This window comes from Gallus gallus, chromosome 8 (assembly GCF_016699485.2).
Source record: "Gallus gallus isolate bGalGal1 chromosome 8, bGalGal1.mat.broiler.GRCg7b, whole genome shotgun sequence".
In the NCBI taxonomy this organism is placed as follows: domain Eukaryota; kingdom Metazoa; phylum Chordata; class Aves; order Galliformes; family Phasianidae; genus Gallus; species Gallus gallus.
Window position 1 is genome coordinate 2966084 of NC_052539.1, and position 14914 is coordinate 2980997.

General features: G+C 34.9%; 1 long non-coding RNA gene across 3 annotated transcripts in view; it reads right to left on the minus strand.

Annotated features, from left to right (window-relative positions):
* The window catches only part of LOC101750820, a 571434-nt gene that overhangs the window by 242409 nt on the left and 314111 nt on the right, over positions 1-14914 (minus strand). For all 3 annotated transcript variants that reach the window (XR_006940028.1, XR_006940027.1, XR_006940029.1), the window contains one exon: positions 2237-2424. This is a non-coding gene — a long non-coding RNA (uncharacterized LOC101750820). The remainder of the gene's footprint in view (positions 1-2236; positions 2425-14914) is intronic.

The window sequence follows — 14914 nt, forward strand, 5'->3', positions numbered from 1 at the left end:
TCAGAAGAAAAGGTATATAAAAAGGTAATAAAAAGGTAATATAGGTAAATAAAAAAGGTAATATAGGTCTTTATATGTAAGAGCTTCTTGTTCTCACATTTCTTGGTGAGATGACAGTGATCCTGTAAGACACTGAAATATATACTGTTGAGTGTAAAACATTTATCGTGTTATGATTATTTCCAATGTCCTGTCATGATACACCTGCATGTCCTTCAAGAAAAGATGAAAAGAGCCTGTGGAACACAAAACACTCTACAGTGACTAATGAAGAAAACTCCTAAGGAGGTAAATGGTCAGATAGTATGCAATCTTTAGAATCAAAGAAAGGATGGCCATAATCATTCATGAATAATTTCTCTAAAGATAAAATATTTGAAACAATAATCAGTCAAAAAATGAGTAGCTATTCTGAGCCAATTCAAGTCGCATTTAACTACTGATTGGCAGCCTTGCACTGTAGGACATTCTGAAATGGTAACCTGGGGTGCAGTTAAGCAAGCATTCCGTTGCCTCCCATTTAAAAGCTGCAATGTTTTTCTCATTCAAAAATATTTATATGCATCCAGCAGATGTATTGTGTGATAATATCTCATGGACAGCAATAGTGTTTCTGTTCACATCAAAGCTGGTAACAAATAGAAAGTTATTATAACAAAAAACTAAGTACTGCACTATTAAAAAAAATTATGCATAACCTGCTAAATCCTCAACACACAAATAACATTCTATAATCACATCCAAAACATGTCCAGAATATGGTGAGCTGTGAGGTAAAATATGAGAATTGTACTTCTTAGTAGCATGGCAGCAATAGCTATGTTATTATTTCTGATGTTATTTTAGTAGGAAATCATAACATCATTCATATACATAAGTCAGTTCAAACATGTCCCTTCCTTTGCCATTTTCCTTCTTCTCCTTTACACCAGACTAGTCTCAGTACAGCACTGTTTGTGTGGGCAAGCATATGCAACTCAAGCAAATGCCACTCATTTCAACTCAACTTGTACTTCACTGCTTTGCTAAATGCAAGTATTAAGGAGGTGAAGAAATCATTACTAAGATCGTATGCTTGATTTTGCATGCTAATTGAGTATGTATAGACAGCCAATTCATTACACATATTCTTAGGAAATTATGTAGTTCACCATTCAAACTAAGCCACTGGTAATCACTTCATTGGTTACCTTGCGGAGCATAATATTTTATCACTATCCATTTGGCAAGAATAAAAAGCTCTCATTAAAAATTAAGGGAACACATCCTACTTCATGTGATGAGACTCACATCCTGCATCAGGCATTAGGACTAATGCTAGGTTTGAGAATGACATGTCAGCTGTGTCAGATCAGGTGACAGATCCCTGGCCACTGTTTATAGTTCAAGACAATTCAGGGCTGTAACACACGTGGAAAATCAAGTAGATGTTCTTCTAATTATTTGAATGAGTGGCACAGAGACACTAGCAATACCTACATGCTGTAAAGAGCTGAGAGTCAGAACTATTTTTGTAAATGTTCTTTACCTGTTAGCCCTTCAGAGAGTAAGAAATCTGCAAACATAAGGTCTTGCTATGTGTACATACTGAATAGGAATGAAACACTGATATCATATCCATATGTTTGTTTGTTTGTTTTCCCTAGAAAAATTACATTATGAAGTAACTTCTGCAGAATTAGATGTCTAATTTTTTCATGAATAAAGGTTTTAGAGCCATGAGATAATACTGATTACAGATGGAGGAGGCTTCAATAGTCAAGCTGACATACAGAAGAACATATAATCCCCCGTAAGTACTGGAGATAAGGTAGTGTTAGTATAATTATTTTTATATTGCTGCTATAGCACAAATTGTCAATATAATGCCTTACTAGATTAACATATTCCAACTCTGTTTAGGAAACATACAGGAAAATATTCTACCAAAATGCTTATTTATGAGTTTGAGTACCTCTGTAAATACAGAGGAAGGCAAAAGCAGATTAAAAAAAAAAAAAAAATCCTGATATAATTCAGAGTTTACACAAAGAATTAAACATTTGACCTGCTAACTTTCTACTACTCTTTCTGGTAAGAAGCTAGGTCTGTTAAATGACATTTAGGACAGTTACATTTGTTTCTTGGCAAGAATACCTAAGATCAGAAAGTAGTATACAAAAATTAGCTTGCTGTACAGCAGTGCGGTGAATAATTTCACCTGTTTAACAATTTCTCATTTGCAATGTGTACTTACCTCTAAATGTAAATGGATGGAAAGTCAATGCATCTTAACGGACATGTTGACTCATTTGTGGCTTAGCTGGATTTGCTAGCTCTCTGAGGCTTTTATTTCCTTCTGTGTATTTTTGAAGGCTAACTCAACCTTACTGAGGTGAAGTATAGATCTCTTGGGGAGATGATTTCCAGTGGACTGAATAACATCTGAAGAGAAAAAACAATAAGGTTTGGTCTTAACGTGAAGAAACACAAAAATTTCTATTTGAACTTGAAAGATTTTCAATTTTCAAAGGTGTTATTTAATGTTTTCAATTATTGTTTGTTTGTATCCAGAAAGTATATTCCTAGGTACTAGGAAGATATTTGTCAGCAAAAAAGACTTTGGTGTTGATTAAAACAAACAAACAAACAACAACAAAAAAAACCTTCTTATAATCACATTTATTTCACTATTTTTCCTGAGTGGATTGTTAAGAGAAATCTGGACAGAGTTGATTGTTAAAATTAATATTGAAGAAGACTGCAGAATCAGCACTGTACTATTTATAGAAAAAAGATATTAATTTTGAAACTTTATTTTGACTGACTGACCATTTTACTTACAGATTTAAAAATGTAAAGGAATTATTTCTATTTCAACAATCTATAATTAAAACCAGCACCGCCTATTTTCTGTCTCAAAAGAAAGTTAGTAATCTCAGAAATCAAATGCTGCCTGTAAAAACTTAACACTGTTTCAGTACTCAAACACAGTATTTATTTGCAAGTTTTTAGGATTTTTCTCTTTAAGTAATACCAGTGGGTTATAATTTACATTACATACATAAATTTCACGTCACATGGGAAAGCCAGAACACATTGAAGGCAACAGCCTTTTTCTTTTTTTCTCAGTTTAACAAAAAACAACAAATATAATCATATGTACAGCATTTACTTACCTTGTGTTACACTGAGAAAAATAGAGCCCAAAGGAGCTGGAGTATGATGACATGTATGACCATCATCTAAACTAAAAATTATATATCATGTCAAAATAACCACTGAACTTAAAGCAGCATTCAAGAACTTCAGCTCAGGGTCTGAATTTTTTTTTTTTTTAGTAAAAATTGTCCATTTCCACATTACATGAATTTTTACATACATTTACATTTTACATACATACATTTCAACACTGAAGTATGCCTAAGTTGGAAAACAAGCAATCTCACAGAGAAATTGAGGCCTACTTAGATGAAATGTACAAGCATCTAAAATTTACGACGTACATAATCATCTTGCATTGGAAATATACTACCATACTTTTAATAAACTCCGCTTTTTCTACACATCATGTTTTCTTAAATGGAAAAAATCAAGAGTGCTCTGAGAATAGTAGTTTTAATTAGGAATACGCTCCTACTTATTAGAAAATGAGTTTTGATAGTATGAAGGCTGCTTTGAAAATAATGCCTTCTACTTTATTATGCTGGGCCACAACATCAGAGGCAGATGCAGGTGGTATGGCAAGAGAACCTTCCCATCAATAATCCATTCTTTTTTGTTGCTGTGTGACAGATGGCAGTGGAGGGACAATCTGACAAAATGGTGCCTGACTGGAAGTGTGTATGAAGCAAAGGTGTGTGAAAAAATGGCACCCACTGACATTTACCAATACTTGGAAACCAAACAATGACATAAAAGACAAATAGCGTTCCAGACAGCCATGCAGATTTTTCAAGCATGGCATGCAGACTCTTGTTCAGCTCTGATGAAAATGCAAAGCTACTGATAGCGATTATGTTGAAAAATAGGGTTTTGGAGCTGAGAATTTGCTCTATCTAATAGTGTTATTGGGCTCTTGGTATTCGCTGTATTCATCATGGAAATACATAGGAGGCATTACTTTTGGAGTGACCTTCATATGATGAAAGCCAGCTTTTATCTTCTCAGTCAAATGGATTACAATTAAGTAGATTGCTCCTACTGTGTTGTTTAGTGGTAGGATTGCAATCAAGAAGGCGTATAACAAAAAGAAAGAGGTGAACATGAAACTAAAAAAGTTAGATATATATCAGTATTACAACATGAAACAGTAGTAGTTTCGTTCTGTTGCACGGTATCTACTACAGTGGCTTTGGCTGTTCAATACTGCTTAATACAAATGGTAGCAATGAGAAGTAGCTGTGCTAAGAACATACTGGGATTTCAAAGTACCGATATGGAGAGTTTGCACAATCTCAGCATTTCTTAACATGTAGTTATCTTACAGATACACATGAAAGAAGAGCATGGCATAGAGACTACACTGAAGTACCATTTGCCTTTTAAAGAAGAAATTAGAAACTTTTCTGTCCCTCAAAGCTAATAATAGTTTATCCTTATTCATCCAGAAAGAAGGAGGAAAAAAAAAACAAAAAAAAAACCCTACAGATCTTGCACTATATCAACTTCATTCCTTTGTAAAATTTTGAGTCCCCGGTATTGACTGTTAAGCTGTTTCTCAAAAAATGCTGAATTCAATTTTATTAACAATATTGACTCACATATAAACTGTCTCGTACACTACACATCACTGTAATTCATAATTGCAAGTTTAAATGTTTTCTGTATCTTCACTGCAATAAAATCTCCATTGCAATTAAGAATATTTCAATATTACACTCAAAATCATCAGTTTTAATCATTGTCTGGGAAATACAGGCTGTTAATTCTGTATGATAAGCTTTTACGTAACCTAAACAATTTATTATAATGAATGTTTCAATAGGTATGTGATATTGTTTTTAATGGTATTAAATTATTCAAATTTACTGTTGTCAACATGACCTTAATTTATTGTAATGCATTATTATGAGGTAATTGCTTTCCATATATTCAGTATACATCTTGATTGCTGATTACATTCAGTAGCTTATCCATTTCCCATGGTGCGTGGCGCAGCTCAAGCAGTAATTGCAAGTGCAAATGCAGTGTTCTATGACAGTTAATTCCCACATTTTAAGAGAGCGTAGAGATGTTTTTTTCCCTACCATTTTGTCCTTTTTTCCAGGGTAGAGAAAGGTACTTTGGTTTAGGCCTAAGAACAACTTTTCTTTACTTCGGGATTGTGATAGCATACCGTAAAATTTTCATAAAAGTATAAAACAGAAGGACAACAACTGACAACAACTTGAAAGACACCTCCCACTCTGTCAGCTGTTAAAAATCTGCTAATGAGACTTATTCTGGACTGAATCGAAATTATATGATTCAAGGGTTGGATAACAATATAAATCTCCTGTGGAAACGTATCAACTTTTTATTTTTTTATATCAGTATCACGTCATACAATTGCAACAAAAATTGCACTTCTCACTGATATATCGTCTGCTGGTAGAGAAGCAGAATCGAATAGACTCATGGTAGCCTGCTGCAAGTAATTTATGAGATCCAATATCATATTCTTCTAAAAAAAAAATAGTGTTTTTCTGTAATAAGGAGAAAAAATTTTATGTACATAAAAAAAATGTTAGCACTTTTGTACATTACACACAGCTACTTAGTGGATTAACAGCTTCTGCTTAATTTACCTTTGGAATGTCCTTAAAGTCTAGATTAATAATGAGATATCATTTTACATTGAGCTGTAGCAATATAAAGTGGATTAAGGCTACGGTACTTTGAAAACTCATGACAAAGACCATATGGTCTACTCAAAACTTGTGAGATAACCTGTGTACAAATGTCAAATTGTGGTTGACAGGAAAGCTGTAGGTCATATTCTAGTCTCAGTTACAGTGGCATAAATCAGAAGCCATATGTGTGTGCATGTATATATATATATATATATACATATTTATATATAAACCTTATGTTTATATCTGTTCTATTAATTTAAAAGCTGAAAACATCTCTCCTGAGGTGAAGTTATGGATAACTTCCTTTTTTTTCACATAGCTATAGTTTTCTTCCATTACGACTATCCTTTTGATACAGGGCACAGGAAGAATGGCGTACAGTTGAGGAAGAGATTACAAACTAAAGCAGGAAGAGTAGCATTTCCACATCAAATATAGAGTTTCTATTATCCTGCCATTCTTGGCAATTTACCACTGAATGGGAAAGATTTTAAGTCATGTAACTATCTTCCTCAAGGATAGATACTCTATTTTCATTGACATAGAACTTGAAACTATTAAAACAACAGCTGCAGGATGGGCCACTTCTGCTTCTGGCTCACCTCTGGAGGTAATGGCTCAAGGCACTAAGTTCTTGCACCTCTTCCTATTTCATTCCAATTTTTCTGGGGTTCAGAGAACTGCACTATGGCAACTTTCTTTAAATGTCTCCATGAAAGAGATGTATCATTCCTTGATAGCACCTGGAGTACTTAGATTTTAAAGGAATGGAAATTTAAATGTATTAAAAATGTAAATAAAATGCTAAACTATCAATAGACTTATGAACATGCGATTCAGTAAATTTCATTCTGAATTGGCTCCAAAGCATTCAGATGCATCTGCAATCCTAGCAGGCAAAGTTCATTTGAGAGTACAGATATAACGTTACTTCTATAGAATAACAACTCAGACATCAAAAGCATTAAAACCATATAGCATAGAACTTGAGGAAATTCTAACAGAACAAATTTCAGTGTTAGATAATTTATCTTAGCTTTACTACTTCCACAATTTGAACAGGTTTGGAATACATCAGCTCAATTTTTCCAGTACTTCACTAAAAATCAAACTTGCAGCTATGTGAGTTATAAACACCAAATCAGACCATTTAACTCTTATATTGACATTTAAGACAACAGCTGTTCTGTCTCATCTGTGCTAAGAACTTGATGATAAAGATTATTTTGCCATAACCATAGAAGTATTTTTTGATACATACGCTGTTTCTTGCCAGTTTGATCTAAACTAATAACAAATACACTTTTATTTGCTACATGCTATTCCTCGCATGGTAAACATTGTAAACAATATGTTATGAAAACAAACAAAAAAAAAATACACACAAAAAAATCAGGTAGTGAATATACCAATATTTTTCCTATTTTTTTTCCATCGTTATATTGTATGACTATTTGCTACGACTCTAGCTCAACAATTCTGTTTATTCTCTGCTTACCCTATATAAGGAAAATATCAAAGCTTAATAACAAGCACAGTACATTTGTCACAGTTTTTGATAACATCTAACAATTATTTTAAAGAAAACAAAATTAATACTGATTTGCTACAAACGCAACCTTCTTGATGCTTAAAAGCAACTTTTAAAACCATGAACAAAATCTCTACGTGCAGAACACTTGAAGTTTGAATGAAAGTGAACATTTCACAGATTGCAGATTAAATTTGAAAGGCTGATGATTTTTTCCAAAGTACTTAAAGTTCCTGTTAGTATTTTTATGGATGAATTTAATTAGTTCTTAAATTTCTGTCCACTGTGGATCTTCTTTTGGGACTTTCTTCATTATTTAATTTGCCTTAAATCCTGACCCATAGGCTACTGGTAGGAAAATTATTGCGCTTTATGTCCTTTCATTATTAATTTTCTAGGTAGCACTGAAGGAATAAAAAGTTATCATGAAAAGAAATTACACAAAGGTCAATTGTAATGATGGCTTTTATCCACCCATGGTATTTGTTTCATGTTAATTTCAATTTAACTAGATACTAAGAAGGTGATCTGAAGACACTTTTCCAATACTGAGAGTCATACTGGATAATCAAAATGATAGTGGTTGACTTTTTCATTTCTTTGTTTGTAGGTATTTTCAATCTTTCACTTAGGGAAATGACTTCTAACAAAACTTACCAGATTCATCATTTTTCTATTACTGGGAAGAAAAAAAAAAAAAAAACCCTCTGTAAACAACTCTAGAAACAAAATCAATATCCCATGACAGAAGCAAAAAACATGACTAGTAGATTTGTTACAGGAAACAGTTCACAAACAAAGAGGGAAAAGACATTTGTTAGAAGTAAAAAATGGGAGTAACTTTTAATGAATATTCTTTGCTAGACAGCAGTGAATAAATTCTAAATTAATGGCATTTAAAGTTGTCATCTAAGTATTATTTTTCATTTCTGTTAGTCAATACATTTGGTTACTGAAAAAGTACCTAAAATGACTTTCTACTCTTTCCTTCTTAGAATGTGAATATTCTTTCCCCCAAAAGCTCTTGTTATTATAAGTACAACATATGTGACAAATGTGATTTCCTGGTATCACTGAGATTTTTTAAATTACAGCCTGTTCTACAGTGTGTGCCTGCAACAGGTAAGGGCTGCTCTGAAAGTAACGCCTCCTATTTTATTACGTTGCCCCACAATATCAGAGGCAGCTACTGGTGACATGGCAGTAGAGGTTGAACTTTTTTCACCAGTATCCCATTACATTTTGTTGCCATGTGACAGATGGCAGCAGAGGGCCAGTCTGACAAAATGGTGTCTGACATGGAAAAGTATATGAAGCAAAGATGTGTCATTGAATTCCTTCATGCGGGGAAAAAGTTGCACCCATTGACATTCACTGACACTTCCTAAACATTTATGGAAACCAACCAACGGCACAGTGAGGTGGGTAGTGTGTTTTAGCAACAGTGCCATCATGGAAGCTGTAGAACAGTGGGTCACCTCCACCGGTGAGGAATTTACAAGGTAAATATACAAATATATGATATACACAATATAATCCTGTGTAAATTTATTAATATGGAAACATAGGAATATAGAAACTTCTGTTGCTCTAGTACCAAAACATGCTCTTTACCAGTTTAGGAAAAGCTGTCTTTAATTGTAACTTCATAACACTGTTCTACTTATGAGCTGGAGCTGACACCAATTCTGTATCTTTGCAACAGTCAGTATAGCACAAATACATGGAACTTTCCAGAACTGAAGAACACAAATTCAATGAAGGTAATGTAATTCCAATACTTTAAATCTCTAAATAAATATTGTAGGGTAGGTCTACATCAAATAGTTAGGAATATATGCACTCTAATACTCCAGTTGTCTTCAAAGCACATATACTTGCTCAAAGGTATCTGGGGAGTGAATTAATAGGTTTCCTCTAATACAACCCTTTGTTCACTAACTCACTTGCAGAAATACTTTATCAAAGACTATCAGATTTGGTACACTCTCCCCCCACCTCCCCACACACACAATATATATCTTCCAACACATGCTCTCACATGTTCACAGCATACCCTAGGGCATTTTGCACACCTTTGGGATCATGCCATAAGGACAGCTTATGCTGCAGCACAGTCTTCATTATTTCAAGGACTGTGAACTACAAACACACTTAAAAAGGAATTGCTTCAGGATGACCAAGATCCTAAGGACAGTGTAAAGTACTACACAGTCTGTACATAGACTAGAAGTCAACAGTGAATAGTGAAGACAGAACCCAGTCTGTGCTACAGGGCTTGTGAGTTAGAAATTGAATAACGCAGCTGATACTTTCAGAGTTTAAAGGTAACCTACTTAGAACAATAACTGTCTTATCACATGTTCAAAAAAAATCCAAGAAAGTTATCAGATTGGAGTTCACGTTGAAGACCACACTTTACATAAACTCCGAGACTAGCTTAATTCATGGGTTCGTTTACAGCAAACACTGCTGTCCTTCTGCTTTGAGTTAATATCCCAATAAGAGGCATGATACCTATACTTCAGTTTCTCACTGCCAGCATTTCAGGTCCTCAGTAAGAGCATAGAATTCTGTAGCATACAGCACAACGTGGGTTTTGTGGTTGATTCTTTTCTGTTTGTTTATTTGTTTTGTTGTTATTGTTGTTGTTTTTTTTTTTTTAATTAACAAATTACACATCACTTTTCCTTGTTATCATAGAATCGTAGAATGGCTTGGGTTGGAAGGAACCTCAAGGACCATCAAGTTACAACCCCCCTGCTATGTGCAGGGTCACCAACCAGCAGACCAGGCTGCCCAGTGCCACATCCAGCCTGGCCTTGAATGCCTCCAGGGATGGGACATCCACAACCTCTCTAGGCAACCTGTTCCAGTGCGTCACCACCCTGTGTGTGAAAAACTTCTTCCTAATATCTAACCTAAACCTCCCCCGTCTTAGTATAAAACCGTTCCCCCTTGTCCTATCACTGTCCACGAATGTAAGCCATTTTCCCAACTCCTGTTTACACTTTCTCTAAAATACAATACTAATACAAAGAGCTTGCTTAGAGCATTTTTACTGGAACCCCACTGATCCCCTTAAAACTCCAGTTCAGCTGGCAAGTTTCATTGCTTTCCCTTCCTACAACTTTCAAGAAAAAGCTCTACTCTTTACTGCTCATAATTTAAGTTGTTGAGCCAAATAGCATATTAGTTAGATAGCTTTTCATCCTACCATGAGCATAATTACAGCTTTTCTCACATGGCTATCAGTGCATGCAAGACCCTTGCTGAGATCTAACCAGTACTTTGTAATTCCTTTAATTTTGATTTTATGCATCTGGGATTCACGCCAGTATCCTCTTCCTTCTGTCAAGTGTTAACACCTTAATTGTTTTTGTTGCTTAGCGTTCTTGAGCCTTATATGTGGTCACTGTATTTTAGCATTTATTCCTTTTTAATTTCTCCCCAAAATTCTGCATTTATCTCAATTTAATTTTGATTTCTATACAACAAGGACACTGGCTTCTACCTTCACTTTCTGCAGGAAAAAAAAACTCTAACTTAAAACAAAAGAGAAGGAAGTAAACTTTCAGTTCTAAATCATCCATACTGGTTATGAATTGGAATTTTCTAATGTAAAATTGAGACAACAGTATCAGCAAATAAACACATCTTATTTATTCTTACTTTTACACATAGGGATTTCCTTATGCAAGCAGCATTTTAGCATGGAAGGTGCTCCAAGTTAACCATTGCACTGAAAGACAACAGAATATCCACTAGGCTGCACTGTACTATAGTGCAATGGTTTGCAAGCTGTTACAAGAGTCTTTGTTTGTTTTTTCTCAAGTCTATAAGCAACTCTTAAAACTAACAATAGAAACAAGAGAAAGAAAAACAACAACAACAACAAAAAAGCCATCCCTACTACTGGAGAATAGTTTTACTCTTATTTACACTACAGTAAAATGCTACTGAAATACCAAAATTACTGCATTTAACTTTCATCAGTTCGGTGTGAAAAACAGAGATTCTCTGAAGGTTATTTGTGACCTGAGAGAAATAATCATCTTCAATTACCCAACATACCACCAAAATCAACAAGGCACAATATGGACTCAGTGACTACACATTCAAAGCAACTACAGGGCTGTTTAAAAAAGCCACTGATTTATGCTTGCTTTTCATATTAAATGTAGCATTCAAAAGCTGATGAAAACCTTTGACAATTGAGTGAAATGCCTCCACAGAACCTCAGATGAAGCTTCAAGGAGAGAAAAAAGAAGGAAAGTGAGGTTTATGAAGGACTATATTGATTAAAAATGAAATCTTCAGGAGGAAATTAAGACAGAGACTACAGGCATTTAAATTTCATCACAAGCTTATATGAATTACAGTAAATTATGCTGTCAGAAAATAATAATAATAAGAAAATTCAAAATATAATGGTTTAAAAGCTCTTAGTTAAGAAACATCATTAAGGCACCTCCTATGATGAACACCTGCTAGAGACTTTGCACAGTGCATTTCTGAACACTTGAGTTTAGGAACATTGTTTTTGTGCTAATTAAACTTTGGTTTGGGGTAGCAGGTGTTAAATTGGTACCAACTGAGAAGTTTTGGCTGTGTTTTCTTTAACAAATAATACACATATTTACAGACAAGGAAAGTAAATTCAGTTTAAGAAATAGGCATCTCACCAGTGATGTTGAGAGAAGAGACGTACAAAGGTCACATAAATATGGAGATTTATTTTAAATCATTCTTTTCATTGTCAGAACAAAGGACGTTCCCATTACAAGGTGAGATTAAGCACGCTTATGCAGCAATGCCAAAACTATTAGATGTAAAGTACTGCCCTAATCTTTGATTCCCTTCTTGAGCTTTTGTAAAACTGACTAAAAACTTCATAATTAGATTCCATGACTTAGAATTTCTTAAGGGTATAATTAACAACCAAATACAAAACATACCAAGTTTACAAGCACCGTGCTCCAGAAGTCAGTATTTCCAAGTAATAATACTATCTCTTTAATTTAAGTTGGCCAGGCTGCTGAACTACTGAGAACTGAGCCCACAGGGAGTGAGCACTGGTAGAGAAAGAGGAGGCAGAGTGTGGCTGTGTGTCAGTTACAGCCTCTGTCTTTTCACAGCAAAAGACAGATGCGAGTTTATCTTAACAGTAAAGACTTCAGATATTTTTCTTCCAGTAATTGCTTTTCTAAGATTTCACAAAAGTTAGAGGAGGAAAAACTAGGTGAGTTTTTTTTTACATTAAAGGAACTGAAACACGATAAACAAGTAGGGGGAAGTTTTTCCTTCTTACATTACGACTGTCTTCTCAATGGATGCTAATACAAATAATTTGAACTAGACAGATATTACACAGGTTCACAGTGCTATCTATAAGAGTCATCACTAACAACTTTTAATTACCTGTTTTTCGGTAAGAATCCAACTGAATAGATGGGGATGAAGGAATCAGGGTTGAGTTTCTGCTCTGAGCCACAGGGCTCTTTTGTAAAGCTGCGATGGGCATCTAAGCTTGCCTATTCTAAGTTATGTAGGGGATTATGAATTAGATAACGGCCGTGTTTATTTTATCAGGAGAAAGTGTGTACTAGTTTGCAATATTACAAACATTGCTGTGTAAGTTCCCTAGAATTTTTGTGATTTCTCTACAGCACAGCGTTTGGACTCCCTGTAACGATGTTCCTTTTGAGGAGCAGCGGAAGTAGAACAGCTCTGTGGAGGGTGACAATGAGGAATTGAAGGTGACCTAAGCACAGGCTGTGCCTTCTCCAACAGTTGCTACCTCACAGAGCCTGGGACAGGCAGGCAGCTTTAGATGTGGCAAAAGGATGGACCAAGATTGTCCAGGGAGACAAGGCAGGGCTAGTAACAAGGCTACAGAATAGGCACAACATCTACGGAGAAGCAAAGACAAGTACAGCTCAAGGACCAGGTCCCTGACCTTGAGCTCAAATGGATATCCCATACCAAGGGCAGGATGTATGGAGGAGACACAGGTGAGACTAGACAAGGCATTTAAAGCCTAAAGCTGCTCTCAGGACTGTGGCAATACCCTGAAAACTCCAGGTAAATGTGTCTTAGAAGTGATATGAGTTAAGTACTTGCAATCTAGTCCAATTTGCTCTTTAGTAGCATAAAAGAAAGCTTGCCCAATTGTCAGGCTGCCCAGGAGAGGGCTGGTAATGAGATGACAAGCGTTTGGCTGGACTGAAGCAAGCTCTGTTGGCAGAGCTTTATGGAAAAGCTTGTAGAGCACCTGCTCCCATTAGGCTTGGCTCTAGCTGCCAGATGCAGCTTTATATATATATTTTATATATTTATATATTTTATATATATATATATTTTTTAACAAAAAATGTTTTTTTTTTCTCCTGAAAGGAATAAAATAATCACATAAATATGTCCAAGGTAGTATGTTTACTCTAAGTATTTGAAGCAGCAGAAGGAGCTCGTAGGGAAAAAGAATCAGGAAAGCAAAACACAGCTAACAAGACACTATTGTGGATTTATAATACAAAATATAATCAAGAATGAAACTGGCATAATCTATCATGTAGCAATTTAAAATATTTAGAGAAGCTAGGGAGAAGACTTAACAAAGAATTCTTCGAATTAATGGCGTTTACCTCTTCACTTTCCTGCTTTAGTCTAATTGCTATTACTTGCCCAGAACAGCTGCAAGTGTAGCTGTACTCTTTCCCAGTCTCTTTCACAACTTTTTTTTTTTTTTTTTAACCATTTTTCTTCATGCATCTTGGTACGCTCAGTTTTCAACTCTTTCTACTTTGCTCTGCCCTCTCAGGAGCCTACTACAATGCAACAACATCTAAATATTGCAGTTAGTCTCTCTCTTCTCACATTATGTAATTGCAAATGGGAGAGATTAAAAGATGCATTAGTTAGAAAGCAGCAAAAGTAAATATGTATTTAGGGATGAAAGTGACTATACTGAAGAGGCAACTTTGCTATCTTCGTATGTTCAAAAGGATTACTGGATTTTAAGAAATAGTTTCTATCTGACTGTATGCAATATCACTTTGAAAAGACTGCTGTCAAAGAATTTATTCCTTTGGATATAGGTAGGTATGGCAGGTTAGGTACATATAAACAAAGATGAAAACATATCAATTCAAACACGCCATCTTCATTGCTATATATTTATGCAGTAATGTTGAATGAGCTGTGCTTTGATCTGTACTGCCCAGTACTATCTTACTCCTCTGTGGAGAAAAAATCTATGGAAAACACATTATGTCTCTTGAATTCTAGCTCTATTATTGGATGATAATAGCCCAATGTAGATCTTGGCTGAAAAAGCATTATGGCCTATGAAAAAAACAAAATTATTTTCAATATGAAAGACAGAAGCAAGCTGAATTGTAAAGACCTTCTAGCAGAAATAACAGCTCTAGTTATTTCACCCATTCACACTTTATCACTGACACACTTAAGAGCTCTTTTTATAAGATATTCCTATCATATCTGTCCTTACTAATACTCCCAATGAATTGTCACCAGTTCAGCTTTTGGGTACAAAACTGAAACGATA